The sequence below is a fragment of the Erinaceus europaeus genome, chromosome X (genome assembly GCF_950295315.1).
Source record: "Erinaceus europaeus chromosome X, mEriEur2.1, whole genome shotgun sequence".
NCBI classification, from domain to species: domain Eukaryota; kingdom Metazoa; phylum Chordata; class Mammalia; order Eulipotyphla; family Erinaceidae; genus Erinaceus; species Erinaceus europaeus.
Window position 1 is genome coordinate 96,613,552 of NC_080185.1, and position 23,422 is coordinate 96,636,973.

At 44.0% G+C, this 23,422-nt stretch overlaps 1 long non-coding RNA gene across 1 annotated transcript in view; it reads right to left on the minus strand.

Annotated features, from left to right (window-relative positions):
* Positions 1–478: 478 nt before the first annotated feature.
* LOC132535729 (uncharacterized) overlaps positions 479–23,422 on the minus strand; it is a 133,743-nt gene continuing 110,799 nt past the window's right edge. The window contains exon 5 of the long non-coding RNA XR_009547450.1: positions 479–558. This is a non-coding gene — a long non-coding RNA (uncharacterized LOC132535729). The remainder of the gene's footprint in view (positions 559–23,422) is intronic.

Genomic DNA, 23,422 nt, shown 5'->3' on the forward strand with positions numbered 1-23,422 from the left:
CTACATTCCATACACCTCCCTCAAATATATACCTTTCTCCCCACCACCCCCACCTGAGTTTTCAGTCAACATTCGTTGTTTGCATTATCATTCAGAATCCTACCAAGAAACAGATGGCCCCCTCAAATTGGGTAATTTGAGAAGAGTTTAATCAGGGACCCACAGGTGTGGGCAGAGTACAGAGAAACCACCAGGGATAGGACTGGTGAAACTGGGGCGTTGGGGAGGTTCCATTTCCACTCCCAGGTCCCAAAGAACCTGAAGACTAGAAACCACACAGGGGAAGCAAGCTGCTTGGTAGTAGCTGTAACCGTCGTCAAGTATCATGGCCAGACTGAGAGGACCATGCAGCTGAGACCGTACAATCCAGAGAGAGGTACTTCCTAGACAGGTCTGTCATCAACCCCAGCCCATCCTCCTCCCTCCCTCCTTCTGCTCTCCTGCTGAGATTCCTACGGGGCAGAACTCACCGGAGAGTCAGAGGGCACAGAGCCTGATGGTGGTGTCCAAAGAGGTCTATTTCCTGGGCACAGAACTGACGGAGAACCATGGATGGATCTAGAAGGGAATAAGAGTACAGTGTGCACACACTGTAACTAGTATTCACAGCGGAGTATATCACGCATTCCTTCTTTTCTTGATTAAATCTCATTTGCCTCGGAGTTCGTTAGTAAATGGATCTTTTTCTTTGCTTTGTATTAAAATATTTGATTTGTTTTGGATAGAGTCAGAAATGGAGAGGGAATTAGGAGCTAGAGAGGGAGACGGAGAGAAAGAGACACCCACAGTACTGCTTCATTGCAGGTGGGGGCTGGGGGCTTGAACCTGGGTCCTTGTGCACTGTAATATGCATGCTCTGCCAGGTGCACCACCGCCTGGTCCTGACTCTTTTCGTTTAAAAAAAAAATGGGGGGGGGCAAGGTGGTGGCGCACCTGCTTAAGTGCTCACATTAAAGTCCCTGGTTTAAGACCCTGGTCCCCACCTGCAGGGGGAAAGCTTCATGAGCAGTGAAGCAGGGCTGCAGCTCTCTCTCTCTCCCTCTCTCTCTCTCCCCTCTTTATTTCCCCCTCACCTCTCAATTTGTTTGTCTCTATCCAATAATAAATATATATATATATATATTTTTTTTTTAAATTGGGGTTTCTTATGTTATAAATCTATGGATAGGATAGCACTTATCTTTACTAAAATTATTCAAAACCCTACACAGTTAATCAGCTTTTAAAAAGGGGGGGCCGGCGGTAGCACAGCGGGTTAAGCGCACATGGCGCAAAGCAAAAGGACGGGCGTATAAAGACAACAATGAGATACCACTTCACTCCTGTGAGAATGTCATACATCAGAAAAGGTAACAGCAACAAATGCTGGAGAGGTTGTGGGGTCAGAGGAACCCTCCTGCACTGCTGGTGGGAATGTCAATTGGTCCAACCTCTGTGGAAAACTGGAGGCTATTTTTTTCCTTTTGTTGCCCTTGTTGTTTATTGTTGTTGTTGTTGGATAGGACAGAGAGAAATGGAGAGAGGAGGGGAAGACAAGAGGGGGAGAGAATGATAGACACCTGCAGACCTGCTTCACCACTTGTGAAGCAGCCTCCCTGCAGGTGAGGAGCCGGGGGCTCGAACTGGGATCCTTGAGCCGGTCCTTGCGCTTTGTGCCATGTGCACTTAACCTGCTGCACCACTGCCACCCCCCCTTTATTTATTTTTATGTGGTTGTATTATCTTTTGTTTCCTAAAAAGCATTAAATATTGAAGGTAATATTTTTCAGAATAATCTCTTTCCTCCAAGTTCCTTTAATTTTTTTTTATTATTTTTACTGTTTGCTGTCTGTCTTGCAACTTAGTGTTTTCTGATATGTCTTATAGTCTATCTGTTTATATTTAAGATGATAACTTTAAGCATCCTGGGAGGAGGCAGAGTGGACTCACAACAAGAGTCAATCTTTGGCATTGCATGTGCCAACAGTGATGCTCTGGTTCTCTTTTCCTCACTCTCATTATTAAATAAATAAATATTTTAGGGCAGAGATAGATAGCATAGTGGTCATGCAAAGAGACTCTCATGCCTGAGGCTCCAAAGTCCCAGGTTCAATCCCCTTGGACCACCATAAGCCAGAGCTGAGGGTCATATATATATAATTTTATTTTGTTTAAATTTTATTATCTTTACTTATTTGCTAGAGACAGCCAGAAATTGAGAGGAAGGGTTATATACAGAGGGAAAGAGACAGAGAGACATCTGCAGTACTGCTTCACTTGTGAAGCTTTCCCCCTGCAGGTGGGGACCAGGGGCTTGAACCTGAGTCCTTGTGCATTGTAACATGTGTACTCAATCAGGTGCGCCACCACCTGGCCCCATAAATAAATATTTTTTAAAAATATGCTATAACCTGAAAATCTGATTGAAAGAAGAGCTTAGTGGGGATACTGATTACAGATTTCACTCTGCTCTAGCTAACACTAAACCGACAGCAGGATATTTCAACTATTTGGTTTGGGTTGTCAACTTCTTAGAGATGGCAACAGAGCTTAATGTCCAGAGACTCTCCACGCTCCAGAGAATACAGCTCAGAGTCTGTCTGGAGTGAGAGGAGTAGCACTTGCCTTGCTGAGGCTAGAGATCTGGGCTTAAGCTTGCATCAAAGACCAACATTGCCTTTACTATGCTGTCTCTAAATCCAACCCTTCTGCATTCATCCTGCAGCACTGGGTTTGGGTTTCAGCTGACCAGTGACGAGGCCAGCTAGCCTGTTAGGCCTGTTGGGCTCTGCCCAAAGAGGGCAACAGAGGAGAACTGGAAGGGACAAGTGACTTCCTGTTGTCTTCCTACTATTGTGAGAGCAAAGCCCATCCCCGTGTTCTTCCCTTCTGCAAGGATTCCTTCCTGCAGCAATAGTTGGCGTCAGTTACAGGTTTTTTGACCCTCATATTCCCTACCTGCCTCACTGTGCCCCCCCACCACCACCAGAGCCACCAGCACTAGCTAAGCAGCATTTCCTCCTTGGGGCTCTGAGTTCCTGCTCCATGGGTCCATCCTTTAAGCTTCAAGGCTCTACTAGCCCCATCCTTTCTCCTCCTCCTCCTCCTCCTTCTTAATTATAGTTTTATTTATTTATTATTGAACAGAGACAGAGAGAAATTGAGAGGTGAGGAGAAGGTAGAGAAGGAAAGAAAGCGAGACACTTGCTACACCAGTTGTATAGCTTTCCCCTTGCAGGTGGGGACCAGGGACTTGAACCTGGGTCCTTGTGCACTATAATGTAATAACTTAGCCAGATACACCACTGTCTGACCCCACTCCATCCTTTCTTCATAGCCCTGGGAGTAGTAGCCACTCGTAGTTACTGCCTCCATAATGCCTCAGAATTCCCCTACACCCTTTGAGTTACCTAGTTAATCATTTTTATGCCCAATTAATATTTCTTTACATTGGGCTGAAAGATAGCTGACTTGGTAGTGTGCATGCCTTGCAATGACTGTAACCTGGGTTCCAGTCCCAGTACCACATGGGAGTAACTGTGACACAAGAGGAAAGCTCCAGTACTGTGTTAGAGCTCTCGCTCTCTCGCTCTCTCTCTCTCTCTCTCTCTCTCTCTCTCTAGCTGAAATAAAAAGGATGGAAAAGTTGGCTCAGAAGTTATGATATTGCACATATGTAAGGCCACTGTGGCACCCCCACCCCAATTCTTTCTAGTTAATTCTTTCTTTTCAAGTAATTGATGTGGTTTCTACCTCCTGGCTAGATCTTGACTGACACACCCTTTCAATGAAACCTCTTGTTTTCCAGTCTCACTTTCAGATATGTGGTGCCTCCAAATCCTGAGACTTTCTAGAATTTAACTTGTTTATTGGTCTTATCTATGTATTTATTTTTCATTTATGAATGACAGAGAGGAATTGAGAGGGGAGGGGGAGATTGAGAGGGACAGAGGAAGAGACACCTGCAGCACTGTTTCACCACTCATGACATAACCCCCCTCCCCACCCTGGGGATTTGGGGCTTGAACCCAGGTCCTTGTATGTGGTAATGTGCGAGCTCAACTGGATGTGCCATTGCCCGGTCCCTCTTGGTCTCCTTTAGTCTACCGGGTCAGTAACTACTTGTCCATCTGCTTTCTGGCTTTTAATATTTTTTTGTTGTTTTCTCTCCCAATGTCTTTGTTCTAGTAGTGATGTGCTTTAAAAAAAAATCTTGTTTATCATCATAATGGAAACTAGGAAAGAAAACTCATTTCATATATATATGGATAGAGAGGGTGTGTGTGGTCTGGGAGGTAGCACAGTGGATAAAGCATTAGACTCTCTAGCAGGAGGTCCCGAGTTCGATCCCCAGCAGCACATATACCAGAGTGATAGTGGGGTTTTTTTTTCTCTCTCTCGTCCTTTCTCATTAATTAATAAATAAAATCTTTTTTAAAAATGAGAACAAGACTAATTTCTGAAGGGAAAGACAATCAACTTGGGAAAATGTATTACCACACAGCAGATGGTTGTCTCCTCTGAGGAATTAAAAGCGAAATGGAACTCAAGAGGAGGCAGAGAGGGGGATTTCTTTAACTCAGTTTTGAAATCCTATATATGAGTCCCAATCATTCTATGCATGATACATTTTACAACTGCTGCAAAGGCCAGAGCACAACTATATTAGCTAGCTTGTATTCAGTTGCAGAGAGGAGAGGTGAACACAGAGGTTTCACTAAAAAGGAGTGCATGTTTGTCCCATAAAGAAACAACTTAGGGGAAGGCATCTTTACCTCCAAGGAGCACATCCTTACTCAGGAAGAACAGAAAATACAAAGGGTGGGAGTCAGGCTGTAGCACGGCGGGTTAAGCGCATGTGTGTCGCAAAGTGCAAGGAACCGAGTAAGGATCCCGGTTCGAGCCCCCAACTCCCCACCTGCAGGGGAGTCGCTTCACAAGCGGTGAAGCAGGTCTGTAGGTGTCTATCTTTCTCTCTCCCTCTGTCTTCCCCTCCTCTCTCCATTTCTCTCTGTCCTGTCCAACAATGACAACAATAATAACTACAACAAAACAACAAGGCCAAAAAAAAAGGAATAAATAAATATTAAAAAAAAAAAAGTACAAAGGGGCAAGCTAGCTGAGTCTGCAGCAAACCTTATTTATTCTCCTTGCCCAAGATACTGTCACAGGCCTCAGAGAGAGAGAGAGAAAGAGAGAGAGAGGTGTCTGGGGGCTGGGTGGTGGTGCATTCAGTTGAACACACATTACCACACACTAGGACCGGGACTCAAGCCCCTGGTCCCCAACTGTAGAAGATATTTCATAAGTGGTGAAAAGTGCTGCAGGTGTCTCTCTTGTTCTCCCCTTCTCTGTCTCTCCCTTCTCTCCCAAGATCTCTCTATCCTATCAGACATTGGGGGAAAAAAATAAATAAATAAAGCCAGAGCTGAGCTGCGCTCTGGTCTCTCTCATAAAAACAAATCTTTAAAAAAAAAAAAAAAAGCCTGGAAGGTCATGTTTTTGTCTGGGCAGCTGCTGCCCTCACCAGAACCTGCTTGACTTGAGGAAGGAGTATTTGTGAAGGCAAGTTTTTGGAGAGGACTATGCTTTCTTTGGCCAGGGGGAGAGAGGGGAAACTCAACTCCAGAAAGACCAAAAGAATATTGCTGAGGCTACTAGTGGGATCTGCCACAGTTGCCATAAGGATTAAAATGAACAATTTTAATAGAGTCCACAATGCACTGAGTGATTCCGCTAATAAACCTAAGCCTCTTAAAAATCTAGTCATTTCAAGTACCAGATGGTTTTGCTCATAATATAAAGAATTGAAGGCTGGAGAAACAGCCTAATGGTTATACAAGTGACTTTTAAGCCTGGGGTCTGAGCTCTTAGCTTCAATCCCCAGCACTACCATAAACCAGAGTGAAGCATTGCTCTGGTAATAAATAAATAAGAACTGATCCAAGCTGGCTTGCACAGACACCTCCCTCTACAAGACCATGACCTACATATGCTGTGTTCCCAAACTGCTCCTGCCCTTCTTGTTCAACTCTGCCTCCCACCTTTGGATCCTGGTGGCCATGCTCCGCATGTGCTCAGCCAAAGGGCACCAGAAGGCTGCTGCAACCTGCTCTCCCACATGGTTGTGGTCTTCCTCTTCTATGGGGGCCGCCATGATAACCAACACACAGCCCTAGGCCTACCACTCCACCCAGCAGGACAAGGTGGTTTCTGCCTTCTACACCAAGATCGCCCTCATGCTCAACCCATTCATCTACAGCCTGAGGAACAAGGAAGTGGCTGGGGCTCTCCGGAAACTTCTGGGAGGGGTGTGTGTCCCTGTGGTGGGTGGCAGAGCTAGAGTGGGACTAGGGGCCAGAAATTCCTAAAGTCTGAAGGAGAAACAAATGTGCACAACTGGAAATAAAAGTCTTTCTCTCAGAAGCCAGGTGGTAGCACAGCGGGTAAAGCGCATGTGGCGCAAAGTGCAAGGACCAGCGTAAGGTCCCCGGTTTGAGCCCCTGGCTCCCCATCTGCAGGGGAGTCGATTCATGGGCAGTGAAACAGGTCTGCAGGTGTCTATCTTTCTCTCCCCCTCTCTGTCTTCTCCTCCCTCTCTCCATTTCTCTCTGTCCTATCCAACAACGAAGACATCAATAACTACAACAATAAAACAAGGGCAACAAAAGGGAATAAATAAATAAATAAATATATTTTTTTTAAAGTTTCTATTATGGTGGTTATCTTTTGAGGCGTGGGAGGGTGGGGTACTGAACTTTGGTGGTGGGTATTGTGTAGAACTATATCTTGTAATCTGATAATCTTGTAACTCATTATTAATAATAAATAAAAAATGGGGGGAGTTTCATTCTCTATTTTGCAGACACATATCATGATGACATGATAAATTTTATCCATGTGTCAACAGATGTATTGTAAATCTTTAAACTCTCCCCAATTAAATGACATATAAAAAAAGAGAGGGAGCTGGATGGTGGCACACCTGATTGAATGCACATTACAATGCACAAGGACCTGTGTTCAAGTCCCCAGTCCCCATATGCAGGGGGAAAGCTTTGCAAGTGGTGAAACAGGGCTGCAGGCATCTCTCTATCTCTCTCCCTGTCTATCTCCCCCTACCCTCTCAATTTCTGGCTGTCTCTATCCAATAAATAAAGAAAAGTGTTTTTTAAAAGAGGAAGAATTGATACACATGAAATTATTTTTTTTGTTTGGTTTTATTTTGCCTCCAGGGTTATCACTGGGACTCGGTGCCTGCACTACGACTCCTGCCTGTACAACGAATCGACTGCTCAAGGAGGCCATTTTTTCCCTTTTGTTGCCCTTGTTCTTTATCATTGTTATTGTTGCTGTCCTTGTTGTTGGGTAGGACAGAGAGAAATGGAGAGAGGAGGGGAGGACAGAGAGGGGAAGAGAAAGATAGACACCTGCAGACCTGCTTCACCGCTTGTGAAGTGGCCCCCCTGCAGATGGGGAGCCAGGGCTCGAACTGGGATCCTTAGATCTGTCCTTGCGCTTTGTGCCAGGTGTGCTCAGCCCATTGCATTACTGCCTGGCACCCCCATGAACTGATTTTTAAAAGTAGCCAAACTGACACTGAGATTTTGTGAAAACTATGGTGTTTATCCTTGAAGGGGGGAGGATAGGAGTTGGGGGGAGGGCACAGAACTGTGGCAGTGGGTGCAGTATGGAACTAAACCCCTTTACTCTTATGATCTTGTAAACCACTATTAAATCATTAATAAAAATAATTTTAGAAAAAAAATCTAGTCATTCCTGATAACCAGATCTTTAAAGAGTTGAAAAAAAAAGAGATAGAACCCAACACAATTTAGTGATACTAAGTAGAAGATGTATTGCTGGGGGGCCGGCGGTAGCACAGTGGATTAAGCGCACATGGCGCAAAGCACACAGACTGGGTAAGAAGTATTGCTGATTGCTCTTTAGTGCTTAGGGTTTCTCTTTTTCTATTGATAGTTTGGGGTTTCACGTCAAAAGGGGGTAACTAATCTATAAAAGTGAAGGAGGCCTAATCTTTTGTTTTCGCCGGGCTGGCTTCACAGGCGGGTAACAGACGACCCGGGATTCATGGCTGGGTTGTACGCAGTATCTCTTTATTCATGCAGGACGCAGCACAAACTCAGCTGAGCTAAGCTAAACTAAAAACTACAATCTTGTCCTTATAAATATACTAGCCCAGTAGGGTGGGAATAAGATGCGACGCAGAGAGGGTGGAGAGAAAAGTGACTGGTGAAAATCAGGGTATGACAAGGAGAGGGGGCGGAGCAGGCAAGAATTCTACCACTGAACCACCAATGCCCTGGAGGGAGGGTGGTGCTTGTTAATAGTGGTTATGTAAATAGAATAGAGTGGTTATGTAAATAGAATGCAGTGTTAAGCAGGGGGGATTTAAACCAAATGAAACAGAAAAGGTTTTTAGAAGTAGAATTAGAAACAAACCAACAATTCCCCCTTTCTTTTTAACTAATGGCCATAGTATCAGGATTGTGGGGTGAACAGAAACCTATATCGTACAGGCGTTTTCAAAAGAACTGGCATAAGACATGGAAAACAAAATAGGCGAGCAGCAATAACCAGTGTGATGCCAAGGGGAACGTTTCTTGCCTCAAAGGGCAAGGCCTAGCAGGCGAGAGGGCATGTCTTGCCTCTGGGAGCACTTCATGCCTCTGGGGGCATCTCTTGCCTCAAAGGGCGTTTCCTGACTCTGTGGGCGTAACCTAATAAGGAGGGAGAGTTTTCTGACTCTGGGGCAGAGCCTGCAGGTGAGGGGACATGGTCTATAAAGTCTCAAGGCAATTGGCTGAAGTTAGTCTTTGAGAAACACAGCAGCGTGTACCAGTAAGTCCGATGGAGGTGTCAGTCCAAAGTAGCTGACCACAGAAGAAAATGCCAAGGGATGAAACGCTGCATATCTGTCTCGATGGGGAATGTCGGCCACCAGAATTCTGCTTTTCTGTAGAGAGTGATCTTTGGAGTCTGTGAATCTGTTTCTTCAGGTCGTGCCAGGTCACATCATTGGTTTCCGGGGGTGTGTTGTAGTCATTCCATCTTGTGGGCGATGTCAGAGAACAGGATACAAATGGATTTCCAGGAATTCCATTTGAGTAGATGCTTTTTCATGTGAAGACTTGACAGCTGAAATTCACTTACTTGTCAAACAAAACTTGTAGCAGATTAGAAGTTTACTATAATTGATAACTCCATTATAATTGGAAGTCCTTTCTAGTATGATTTTTAAGGTTGTTTAAACAGTTTAAACTCAATAAAATGTGGAAAGGTAAACAGAAGAATCACGGTTAAAAGCCTCAGGCATGAGAATAATTAACATAATCATTGCACTATCTACCCCGCCCATAACTCATATCATTTCAGGATTAAACATTTCAGATTTATGCCAAGACGTAAAAAAAGAAATCAAAGGTGGAAAAAAATTTTTTTTTGGATTATTTCTGGATGTCTCTAGAAATCATGGCTGCATCTAGCATTTTTTTTTTAAGTCAATGTCAAACAAAAATTCAGTCATTCAAATCACTCTCTTATGAAACAGATCTCACCATGTAGCATCAAGAGTCCCCGGAGGGCGTCCTAGTCCAAAAAGCTCATTGAAATTCCATTTAGGGTGCTTCTGACTGTTCCTGCTGTATTGCTTCAGGCATCTACTTTTAAAAGCGTCTTCCAATCGAAGAAAGAATCCAATCAGGAAAGTAGAACTAACCACGTGTCTCCATTCTTGGGGATTGCCAAGGTACTTGAGAATGCTCCTCAAATTAAAGTAGTCCTTCTCCATGGGAAACATTCGAGAAGAAGTCCAGAAAGTCCCAGGGGAAATCCCCATGCATATCCCAAGATCTACGATCATGGTCATAAAGAACCAAACTGTGGCCCGGAGCAAAATGTAGTCCTTTTCCTCAGGAAACATGGGAGAGGGAATCCAGAAAGTCCAAGGAGAAATCTCAGTGCATCTCCCAAGCTCTATGATTAGGGTCGCAAGAAACCAAAGTTCCCGGTCAGGGAAACAAAGTGTGGCCCAGAGCAAAATGTTCCAGAGACAGAGTAACTGTCTCATGATGAAACAGTAGAGGCTTTGGCAAACCTCTTCGTAAGCAGAAGAGAGGACCATAGTGCATAGGTAGGCAAAGTCTTCACTTATCTGGGAGTTGCGCAAGTCCGGTCCCACGTTGTAGGCGCCATATGTTGTTTTCGCCAGGCTGGCTTCACGGGCGGGTAACAGACGACCTGGGACTCATGGCTGGGTTGTACGCAGTATCATTATTCATGCAGGATGCAGCACAATCTCAGCTGAGCTAAGCTAAACTAAAAACTACACTAATCCATAAAACATAAAGAACTTGCAAATATCAACAACAAGACAACAAATAACCCCATCCAAAAATGGGGGGAGGACATGGACAGAATATTCACCACAGAAGAGATCCAAAAGGCTGAGAAACACATGAAAAAATGCTCCAAGTCTCTGATTGTCAGAGAAATGCAAATAAAGACAACAATGAGATACCACTTCACTCCTGTGAGAATGTCACACATCAGAAAAGGTAATAGCAGCCAATGCTGGAGAGGTTGTGGGGTCAAAGGAACCCTCCTACACTGCTGGTGGGAATGTCAATTCGTCCAACCTCCGTGGAGAAACAGTCTGGAAAACTCTCAGAAGGCTAGAAATGGACCTACCCTATGATCCTGCAATTCCTCTCCTGGGAATATATCCTAAGGAACCCAACACACCCATCCAAACAGATCTGTGTACACATATGTTCTTAGCATCACAATTTGTAATAGCCAAAACCTGGAAGCAACCCAGGTGTCCAACAACAGATGAGTGGCTGAGCAAGTTGTGATATATATATATATATATATATATATATATATATATATATATATTACTCAGCTATAAAAAATGGTGACTTCACCGTTTCCAGACAATCTTGGATGAACCTTGAAAATTTCACGTTAAGTGAAATAAATCAGAAACAGAAGGATGAATATGGGATGGTCTCACTCTCAGGCAGAAGAAGTTGAAAAACAAGATCAGAAAAGAAAACACAAGTAGAACCTGAACTGGAGTTGGCATATTGCACCAATGTAAAAGACTCTGGGGTGAGTGGGTGGTGGTGGTAGGGAGAATACAGATCCAAGAAGGATGACAGAGGACCTAGTGGGGGTTGTATTGTTATATGGAAAACTGGGAAATGTTATGCATGTACAAACTATTGTATTTACTGTTGAATGTAAAACATTAATTCTCCAATAAAGAAATTTTAAACAATTGAATTTTATTAACTAATATAGTATGTCTGGAGGTAGATAGTTCCAGAGTTGACTTATTCAATGGTAGAATGTTATCAAGAACTCTGACATTCCTGTTACTCTTTTTCTTTCTTTGGTATGCACAGTTTTGGCTTCATGTTCATGTCTCATGATCACAGAATGACTGTAGCAGGTCCAGTTACCACACTCTCACAAAATAACATTGGAACGGGAGCAAAATAAGGGGGTAGGCTATCTAATCTCTTGTGTCCCTTTCTAGAAGTGGAAAAAACTTTCCCAAGATTCCTATCCTTAGAACACTTGCCCTCATGTTTCATTGACCAAGTTTGAATAGCATGCCCATGCCTAAGCCCACTACAGACAAAATAAATAAATGAAATTACCTTAACTGTCTGGAAGTGTGTGTGTGTGTGTGTGTGTGTGTGTGTGTGTGTGTGTGTCTGTGTCTGCGCAGGTGCACACACGCACATGTGTGTAGATACTTTCCCTAAGTACGTGACCATAGAAGAGGATTCTAGAAGGGGAAAAGGGCACTTGGATTTGGGTAGATAGCCAACACTAACTGCTAATGGTTGGTCATTCTGAACTACTGCAAATACAAAACAGTGCTGGAAGTGCTAAAATAGAGGGGGGAGGAGAATCCACTGAAAGGTTTTCTTTTCTTTTCTTTTTTTTTTTTTTGAAAGGTTTTCTTGACTCCTTCCTAGAATGTTTTCCAACTTCTGACATGGAAAGACTCCTCAGTTGCTTAATATGGGGGGGGGGGCAGCGCACTTGTTACAGTGCACAAAGACCCAAGTTCGAGCCTCTGGCCCCCATCTGCAGGGGGAAAGCTTCACGAGTGTTAAAGCAGGGCTGCAGGTGTCTCTCTGTCTATCTTCCTCTCTATCACCCCAGTCCCACAAAAAAAATTTTTTTTAATTGTTTAATGTTCTTTTCACTAACTGACCTCCCTAACTTGCAGACACCTGGCTACTAGGTATAACAATTCACTCTGTAGCCTAGTTTTCCAGTTTGGATTAAATTACACATTTGAAACACTGAACAGTCTCTGTTATGGAGGAGTAAACCCTGCCCTGACTTGACAAAGGGTTGTGCTCTCTGTCTCACTTTGTCCAATGCTCCATGATGATCTGTACCAGCCCTGTATGGGACCTTGCTGTCTTCATTACACCTATTGCCCTTCCCCATCTATGCTTCCTTAGACCAGACGGCTCTATATAAGAGAGAAAGGAAGCCATGGTCCTTTACAAACTTTGTGCTAGGTGTTTTATCTGAGTTTCATAAGAACCATCAGAAATGGATATCATCCAAGGTCCAGAGGGGTGAAATAATCAAGTAGTAGATTTGCCACTGAAACCCAAATCTGGGGGTCAGGGTGGTGGTGCACCCAATTAAGTGCAAATATTATGAAGCATAAGGACCCAGGTTTGAGCCCCTGCTCTCCACCTGCAGGGGGTCTGCTTCAGGAGCTGAGAAGCAGGTCTTCAGGTGTCTGTGTTTCTCTTCCCTCTCTATCTCCCCATCCTCTCTCAATTTCTCTCTGTCCTAGCTAATAAAAATTAGAAAAAGGGTGGGGGTAGATAACATAATGGTTATGCAAACAGACTCTCAAGCCTGAGGCTCCTAAGTCCCAGGTTCAATACTCAGCACCACCATAAGTCAGAGTTGAGCAGTGCTTTGGTTAATATATATTAGGAAAAAAGGAAGAATGGCCACCAGGAGCAGTGGATTCCTAGTGCCAGCACCTAGCCCCAGCGACAACCTTGGTGGCAATAAAAAAAAAAAAATAGAATAATACTACCCAGCTATCAAGAACAATGAACCCACCTTCTCGGACCTATCTTGGATGGAGCTAGAAGGAATTATGTTAAGTGAGCTAAGTCAGAAAGATAAAGATAAGTATGGGATGATCCCCACTCATAAACAGGAGTTGAGAAAGAAGAACAGAAAGGGAAATTCAAAGCAGGAGTTGACTGAATTTGGAGTAGAGCACCAAAGAAAAAACCCTGGGTGGAGGGTGAGGGTGAATGTTCAGCTTCATGGGGAGTAGGAGGAGAGGGGATGGGACACAGTCTTTTGGTGGTAGGAATGGTGTTTATGTACACTCCCATCAATGTGCAGTCATATAAATCACTACTTAATTAATATGAGAGAGGGAAAATTGATTGAATATCTCAAAGTTTTTAAAGCACAGACTGAGTCTTTTTAATACATAGGCTGAGTCTTTGATGTGTTGACTCTCTTAAAAGCTTAGTCCAGGGAGAACAGAAACAGCTGGTGGCATAGCTATATGCAAACAATGTCAAAGGACATGAAATATGGTGAGGGTGTGTGTGATACAGCAAATCCTAACAAAGGGATTTTTCAAAGTTAACCCAATTGCCAAACAATGTGATTACTGCAATAACTACCTATTGTCTTCTTAAACCCTAAAACAACAGGAATCTCCGGCTTAGTCTATAGAGCCTATGTTTCTCCCAATCCTGGAACCTCTGGGGTGGGGCTCACTTCCCTGCATGCTTCTCTCAAGTCAGGCCAAATGATATTGCATCCGCTGATTCCAACCTAATCAATGCAACAAGTACCATCTCAGCATGCTTCACCTCAGACTGCGCACAGAGACATCAGGCATGGATTGCCAACCCTTTACCCTCATCACTCGGGTGAGACCTTTCCTTTCATGGTATTCTCTAATTCCATTCCAGGAGGTTCACTTCCTAACAAAGTCCCAAAACCTAGATATAGGCCAGGTCCTGTAAGATACAGCATATGTTCACATGTATCTATAAGTTAGGGCAAGATATATACCTGAAAGCAAAAATACAAAGTAGTTTTTAGTGAGTCGGTATCAAGCTCATAATGAAATAGTGTCCACTTAGACTTAGATACCCTCACCTACTTCCTATTACAGTTCTCTCTCACTCACTCCAAAGCTCACCTTAGCAAAGCAAGGACTGCAAACGCTGAATAAGGGCAAGAGACTGACATACTTTAACGATGACTCTTTAGTCACTATCAGGCCATTCCACCAGCTGGGGCCCTAATCGGGGAGTCCTGAGTCTTCCAAACAGACTTGATGGGCCTAAACCTCGAATAAATCCCTCTCTCCATGGTTTCTGGTCATCTCTATCAGGAACAACGAAATAGACCCCTTTGTGGGCCCCCATAGCACCTTTCCCTCAACCTGGATCAACAATGGTAGAGAATGTAAAGGGAGGATGGACAACATACTCTATGCTACACCTGAGGAAGATGGGTTGATACTGGGGCAGCATGGAATGTTCCACAGAATGTGAGCTAAGATCTAGAGGGATGTAGAGGTCACACAGGCTCCTAAACTAATTATGGGCCCCAAATCACATCAAATTGATGGGGCTTACAGTAATATTTATATCCCTTTCCCATATTAGGGAGCTACTCTCTTCCCTGATCCAGCTTTCTGATCCTTTTCCCAGCCATGGCATTATCTCCCCAGAGAATAATTAGGATTCACCTGCATATCAGATTTCAGGCTCAGGCAAACAACAACAAAAACAAAAACAAAAACACTAGTATAGCTACAGGCCCTTTAAAATATAACTAAAATATGCCTACTACAGACTGGGAGTATGGACCGACCAGTCAACGCCCATGTTCAGCGGGGAAGCAATTACAGAAGCCAGACCTTCTACCTTCTGCAACCCTCAACGACCCTGGGTCCATGCTCCCAGAGGGCTAGAGAATGGGAAAGCTATCATGGGAGGGGGTGGGTTATGGAGATTGGGCGGTGGGAATTGTGTGGAATTGTACCCCTCCTACCCTATGGTTTTGTTAATTAATCCTTTCTTAAAAAAAATAAAAAATAAAAAATAAATTAAAATAAATGCCTACTAGCTATCTACAAAATGGAGGACACCCCCCCTCCCCCAATGCTTAACCTGCCCTATTCTAGCCTTTAGGTCCATAATTGTCCAACAGTTTGTTTGGCTTGGTATATTAACTCTTTCAGCCACCAGGTTCCAGATGCTAGCAGGATGCGACCATACTTCCCTGGACAGACAACCCCACCAATGTGCCTTGGAGCTCCACTTCTCCAGAGCCCTTCCCGATTAGGGAAAGAGAGAGGCAGGCTGGGAGTATGGATTGACCTGTCAACGCCCATATTCAGCGGGGAAGCAATTACAGAAGCCAGACCTTCCACCTTCTGCATCCCACAATGATCTTGGGTCCATACTCCAGAGGGTTAAAGAGTAGGAAGCTATCAGGGAGGGCTTGGTATATGGAGGTCTGGTGGTGGGAATTGTGCGAAGCTGTACCCCTCTTATCCTATGGTTTTCTCAATGTTTTCTTTTTATAAATAAAAAAAAAATTTTTAATGGAATAAAATAAAAGTCTGTCCCTTCCAAGACCCAGAGCAGAAAACAAAAGTTCTGTAGACCCTTCTGTCTCTTCTTAGGTACTCTCCCACTTCAGCCCTCCCTTGATGAGAAAGAGGATAAACTTGGGAATCTAGGTGTCTGTTCTGAAGTGTCCCCGTGTACTAATGGAGTACCTGGGTGATCTCAGGCTAGGCAGGTTGTCTCACCAAACCTACTACTTGATTTGCAGTTAAGGTCATGTCACCTCTGTGAACTTTGGATGATATTTACTTCAGATGATTCTTTTAGAAATCAAATAAAATAGCTAATTGAGGTACCTTGCACAAGGCTTTAACAGAATCTATGCTTTCACTTTGCAACACAACTGTAATGCAAACACCTATCTTGTAAAAACTGAGCAAGGGAATAGATCTGAACTCTTTTTATAAACCTGGAGCATTATGTGAACATGGTACATAATTATTGTAGATGGATGTATTATTTATCTACAGAACAAGATATTAAAATGGGAGCTTTCCAGTGCTGTTTTGCACCAATATATAAGAGATACGCTATTCCCGAATGGGTGTGCACAGATGCACAGAGGTAGACTACAGATGACAGGTTCTAAAACTCTCAAGTACCCTCAACAATTTTGATGATAAAGAGAGGGAAGAGGGATGGAGGGTCTGTGAAAAAGATTCTTTGATGAAGCCTATCACCATACTATGAGTTCCCTACCCCTCTCCACCTCCCCTGGGGTTGGGGAGGAGAGCTGCCCTCCAACCTCCAGGCCTGATGAGATGGGGCTATAAGGGGTCCCCTCTTAAGAGCTCACTGTGTGTTTTCCGTGGTTAAGGAGGCAGCAGGATGTGTACAAGTAGGTTGACAACTTGATGAATTTTCACAAATGGAGCATCCCCCTGAAGGCAAACTATCACCAGCATCCCCTCAGGCCCCTGAACCCTCTTTCCATCTCTGTTATCCCCCAAGGCTACCACTCTCCTTATCACTGATAGCGAAGATTCCTTTGCCTTATTATTATTATTCTTCTTTATAGAATTGCAGTCTTTCAGTCTGTGCCCTCTAGTGCCTGGCTTCACTTGCTCACCATTATCTTTTCAGATTTATCATACTGTCAAATGTACTTGGGCATAATTAATTCTCACAGCTGTACTGCAAGGATATTCCACAATTTCTGAATTCAGTTGCTAGTGACTCAGCATTTGAGTATTTCCAACATGGAGCTATTATGAATAGCTCTGGACATTCGAACATAAAGCCTTTGGCATGCATGTGTACATATTTCTCTTATGGCTATACCTAGGAGTGAGGTTTCAGGGGCCCTGGGGATGGTATTTGTTACATCTGGAACAGTGGTTGGTTAGTTAGTTAGTTGTCATGGGGCTTCTTTCAGAAAGAGAGAGAGAGAATTGGGGGGGGGACAGCACCACGGCACTGAAGCTTCCCTCAGAACAGTGGAGGCTGGAGCTCAAACCTGGGCCATACACATGGAAAAGCAGCCACTGCCTGGTTAGCTATCTCTGAAGGTCCCGAAGCAGTTTTATATCTTGCCCAAAAGACTCTGGGAGACAGTGTGGGCTCAATAATGATATGTGCCCCAATCTGTCTTGGAACCAGACCCTGAAAAGAGAGTCATGGTTGGAGAAACAGGCTATGGTTTGTATCAGAAGAGCTACAGTCAACTGGACCCATCAAAGAGACACCCTGGGGAGCCCCCTGGAAGAAGTCACCTACCCAGGAACATAGCCAGACCTACATACACATTTCCATCTAGAATGTTCTGTCTCAGCAGGGGTGTTGTGAAGGGCTGATAGTGACGAGGTTAGCATTTGGACATCAGTTCTAGACACAAGTTTCCCCTCCAAACAGTTCCATTCCATGACTGTGTAACCTTAGGAAGTTTCTTTTCCCTCTCTAGGCTCACTTTTCTCATCTTTTTTTAAGGCTTATTTTTGTTAAATTCACGAGATAGGGAGTTTCACATGAGAAAAAGAGAAAGAAAGAGCAAGAGAAGTCAGAGCTCCACTTCAGTACATGTAGCACCTGGGATCCAAGCAGGAGCCTCAGGCATACAAGTCCTGAGCTCTACCAGTTGAGCTATTTCCCAGGCTTCTTGTCTGATGCCTTTCTGCTCCTAATCTGATCTTCTAAGAATTATCCGTGTGGTAAACTTACTGAGAACAGGAGTCAGGTCTTTTCTTTCTTCTGTATTCCTAAAGAGCACCTAGAGGTTAACATACCTTATCGGCACAATATGTCACTGGACGAGAAATGTCTTGCCATTTCATTTTCTAAAGGAAAGTCTGATTTTATGAGTCCAGCAATGTACGTAACAAGGCTTAAATTGGGGCATTAAAATTAACAACAGGGTGTGTGTGCCTGCCCAAATACAGATGTTATATCACACACCAGTTTTATGGAAAAATCCATTTCCATTGTCACACCACTGATCTTCTCTAAAGGAGCAAAGACTGCCTGTGTGTTGTAAATTTATTGACTCAACATTTTTATCCAAGGACATTGGGTAATTAGAAAATTCCAACAGAGGACCAAAGAATTCTCTTCATTGGGGAACATGTTTTATGACTTGCTACTGCCTTGTTCCTAATGCTTAACATTTAAAGGTTATATTTAAAAAAAAAAAAAAAAACCCTCCAGACCAGACATTATGTAGTCACTGTCTGGAACAGCATTATATTTCAACAGGATATTATCACTCAGGCAAATAGAAATCATTTTTACTGGGTAGGAAATTATTCTATTGTGCAGTGTTATTCAAGCAATTAGAGATCACATTGTGTGGTAAATTATCAGTTCTCACTGGAGTTTGTTATTATAGTGTTCATATTTAAAGTGTGGGGCTGCAGAGAGAAAAAGACTTATTTTATTTTCAGGAGAAGCACAGCCATGTTAAAGCAGGCAGGCAGCTGGGCAGGTTAGCCATGATGTAATTCTGTTTCCCAGGAAATTCTTTCTGGAGTTCCCCCCCTGATGTTCCCTGTCTTGCTTCATCCCTCCACAGGCCTGATTTCCTGAATTCATTCCCTTTAGTCAAGGAAAACTGAAGTTTGCTTGGCTCCTAGGGCTTTACGGGAGAAGTGAAAGCTTAAACACTGGTGTCACTCCAAAAGTTTGTTGGAAAGTCACACAATTCAGAGCAGTGCTCCCTTGGCTCATGCTCAATGACTCTGGTTCCCAAGCAGGCCACCAGAGCCTGTGTCATCTGTAACCAAGTGGGATTCTAATATTAGTGATGCTCAGGAAAGCAGTTATTGAGTGACATGTAATTAATTTCCTGGGAGAAAAATTCTACTCTGCGTTCCAACTTGGGAGGACAGAAATGCAGCTGACTCTTCTCTCCTCCCTACTCCACTCGGCAATCCGAAATCAGGGTCCCTGCAGCTTGGGGGACCAGAGTATACAGAACAGGAAAAGGAGTTGGAAGACAGCCAAAAGACTGTGAGCAGAGGCAGGGGCTTCCCAGCAATAACAGAACAAAGGGGAAAAGGGGGGGGGGAATAGAACGAGGGTGGGTCCAGCAGTGATACAGGAAGCGGAGGTGGGCGTATGTAGCTTCAGCTGGCGGAAAGTCGTGGTAATTTTGCTCTTGGGACGTTGGTAACTCAAGCAGTCATAAGTGAGAGGTTGTCCCAAGCCACAAGTTTCACTTTATACTCAAGCCCCCTGAAACCTAACCTTTCTTCCTGCTATCTAAATAAAAACAAAAAAGTCATCATGCAGAAGATATTCTGAACAATAGAACAAGCTCCCTCTCCCTTCACTACATTGGAAGCTCTCTGTGATCTTCTTATTGTCAAACTCTCTACTCCTGAGGCAAGCACAAATTTGATGTTATCATTTCCGTGTGTATTTTAATTCTCATTATATGTCCTATGTAAATATTATAAACCCGAGTCTGGGAGGTGGCACAGTGGATAAAACACTGGACTCTCTCAAGCATGAGATCCTGAGTTCAATACCTGACAAACATGTACCAGAGTGACATCTGGTTCTCTCTCTCTCATCCTATCTTTCTCATTAATAAATAAATAAATACTCTTTTAAAAATATTATAAACACTATGTTATATCCTATTATAAATAATTAGGGATATATATTTACTTTTAAAAGTCTTATAATATTTTTACATAATTTAACATTTCATAAATGATAGTACATCTTTGGCAATTTGTTTTTCTCAATAATAGTATTAGTATTATTATATATTGTTACTAGGGTTGTTGCTGGGGTTCAGTGCCTACATAATGAATCCACCTCCCTCCAGTGGCCATTCACCTATCTTTCTCTCTTTCTTCCTTTCCTTCCTTCCTTCCTTCCTTCTTTTTTCACAGAGAAATTGAGAGGAAGAGAGACAGAAAGGGAGAGAGAAGAAACGCACTGCTTCACCACTTGTGAAGCTTTTTCCCTGTGGGTGGGGACTGGGGACATGAACTCGGATCTTTGTACGTGGTAATGTGTGCACTCTACAGACAAGTTTCTTTTTCAGAGCTGGGCCTCAGACATGCACAATTTTACTACCACTCCAGGGCCAACTTCTTCATACATATATATATCCGAGCTTCCCCAGGTGCTCTGGTATTACCATGTGGTCCTGGGGCTCAAATCTGAGCTGCCTGCATAGTAACGCAAGGCACGTGCCCTATCCAGTGAGCTATCTTTCCAGCCCTAGAGATAAACTCTGGAGTCAGCTTCACTCCTCTTTCACAACTTACACAAGATGCTGGATTCTTAATTCAAAACCAAAGGAACACCACTTCCTAAGGACTCGGTCACCCAGGTTCCTCATCCAAGCTCTCCTTCCAGACATTTGTTGCAAATGGCAAGCTGCCTATCGAGTATGGATTCAGAACAGTGTCTGAACCTGAGAATGAGTTCGTCTTTGCCATGGGATAAGGACTAAGGAACTTGTCTCCACCTCTGGTGTCAGGATGACTCAGGTACCTGGAATTTCCTACCTCTTGCCCCTGGATGAAGTCCAAGTCATGCTGTCAAAATGTGTAGTCAGTTCACTCTTTCAGAGGGAAAAGGAATCCTCAGAATTTAATATAGCAGAATGATTCGATGTAAGAGTAACATGCCTCTCCCTCCCCCACTCAGTCCAAGACATGAGATATTTGGACATGGGCCAAGCCAACAATTTGAGGAGATTCCAAGACAGCAGTTACTTGAGGTCTTCCTAGAAGGGGGAGGGAAGTAAAGACTTGACAAGCTAGATGAAAAACCAGAGTGCCCAATCAGTGGCATTTAGAGCCATTTCTCCCTCGGTTCAGTTCAACAAGCCGGGGAACCTTCTGGCCAAAAGCCTAGTCTCAGGGTTTCTGGCACTAGATTTTTTTCTGGGCTATGTCAAACATTCCTTGAGAACATTGTCTGGCCAGATGAGTGCTGGCGCCTGCCACGCTGTTCTTAGCAGGATCTTTGAAGTAGGAAAAGGGCTTCTTGGAGTCCTACTCAATGGCCTTAATGGTGTGGAGGCTACTAATTTACCCTAGTTGGCGTCTTTCTTTGCTCCCCACCCCACCCCCACATTCAGCACTTGAAAAGGAAGCCCTCAAAGTTAGAACTGACATAAACTCTAGGGACACTCCAGTTCAGCACCTGATTTACCAAGCTATAAATGTAATAAATTAGTGTCACAGACCTCAAGTTTGTGGCCTAGGAACACACTGGTGACCAAAAGCATGTTGCCTAGCCCTTAGCCAGATTCAGGGAGGCCAGAGAAGCCTGCAAAGCTCGGGTTGGAATGTGAAGCATGAGTAGGTGTTAACAAGACAAAAGGGAGAAAGAGCTTTGCAAGGAGCAGGGGAACAGCAGGGGCGAAGACAGCACGTAGCAAATGAAGGGGGTCATGTGGCCTTTTAAGCAAAGACAGGGCCAGAGAGGGGGGAGATGAAACAGGGCAGCAAGAGCCACACCACACGCAGCCTTAAGACCTAATGTCAAACATTCCGGTCTTTATCCTAAAAGCAACAGGAAGCCATTAAGAGACTTCAAGTGGAACATGGGACATAACAAAATCGAATGTTCAAAAAGGTCTTTTTGACTGCTCTATTGTGAAGCGACTAGAGAGAAGCCAACAGAGAAGTTATTTTAGGTGGGAGATATTGGTGGCTTGGGCGAAGTTGGGGCTGCTGCCGCTACTGGTGGTGGTGGTGGTGGTGATGGAAAAGAGAAAAGGGAAAGATCTGAGAGCTCTCTAGGAGGCCAGCCTGGGTGAGGGTTTGCATACAGGGGAGAGTGGAGGAGAACTTCTAGGCTTCTTTGATGGTGGTGTTTGCAGTGGAGGCCAGGTTTGTGCTAAGGGGTTGCACGCTGCGTTTCAGGTACTATGGTGATTGCCAAGAGGAAATATCGAGCAGATCACTGAGTATACATGGCTTTGGGACAGAAAGGAGACTTCTCAGCTAGAGATCACGAATTTGTCTGCAAGAGGGTCAGGGTTCCAGAAGGAAACAGATGGCACAATCAAATTAAGATAATGCAATGAGAGTTAATAAGAGGGCTAGATTCGGTTTCTGCTACATAACAAATAGCACCATAACCTCAATAGCTTGATAAGGCAAACATTTTCACTCCAGCTCACATGTCCCCAGGGTGGTCACAGTTTAGTTGGTTTAAATTGAGCTCAACTGGGCCAGGCTGACTCCAGACTTCAAGTCCTATTCACGTTTGCTCCCCAAGCCTGGACTTCTCAAGTAATGGTGCCATATCAGAGGACTCCGAGATGGTCTCTGCTAATGGCTGCTGAGGTACTCAGGAGAAGTAATAGTACATTTGAGGAGAGAAGCCTGTGTAACGCTTATTAGGACACTGAGTTCGCCAGATCACCATCCAAGCACCAGCAAAGCTGGAAGAAGAGGCTGACTGACATACAGGGATAGGTGGTCCAGTCCACCTTGAGAGTAACTCCCCTCTAAAGCAGACATCCTCTTGTGGGCACCATACTTGCATGAATATGAATAATGTCCTGTTTGGGCTTTACTCTCAGAGGTCAACCACATACCGCTTCAAGACTTTGATACCGATTTTCTGCTCTCTCTCTCTCTAAGATTTATTTATGAGGAAGGAAACTTCAGAAATAAGGTCATGAAGTAGCAGCAACTGCACGGCCACTCCCCTAGCCCCCACTCCCCGCCCCCCATCACCTAGATCTGGGACATATCATGCTGGGGATTGAACTCAGGACCTCATGCTTCTAACTCGAGTGCTTTAGTCACTGCTTCACCTTCCAAGCCACCAATTTTCTTCCTCTCTTTCTTCTTCGTTTAAATAAAGATTTATTTTATTATTTATTAATGAGAGGAAAAGAGAGAAAGAGAGAGAACTACACATCACTCTGGCTCACATGATGCTGGTGATCAAACTCAGGGACCTCATGCTTGAGAGCCCAATACTTTATCCACTGGGCCACCTCTCGGGCTACTCACCAGTGTTCTAATCCTCTTCTTTCCTAGTCCCTGACCAATTGGATAGCTCATCAGTCATTGCCTATGAGACAGTATGGATCCAGTTATTTGGTTATCACAGTCCCGATGCAGTAACCAAAACCAAAACATTCTGCATTCTGAGAGGGTTTTCCCTCATCATTGTTTGTGGCGCCACGCTGAAGTCTATCGAACAGCTGTCATCCACTTCTGATTGGTGCCAGCATATCATGCAAACTTCCTTAGAGAAGCGGACCCAGGCTTTAGCTCCACTCAGGAAAGGCTATAGGAAAAGACATCATGAAGTCACAGGTGTAACTGAGTGAG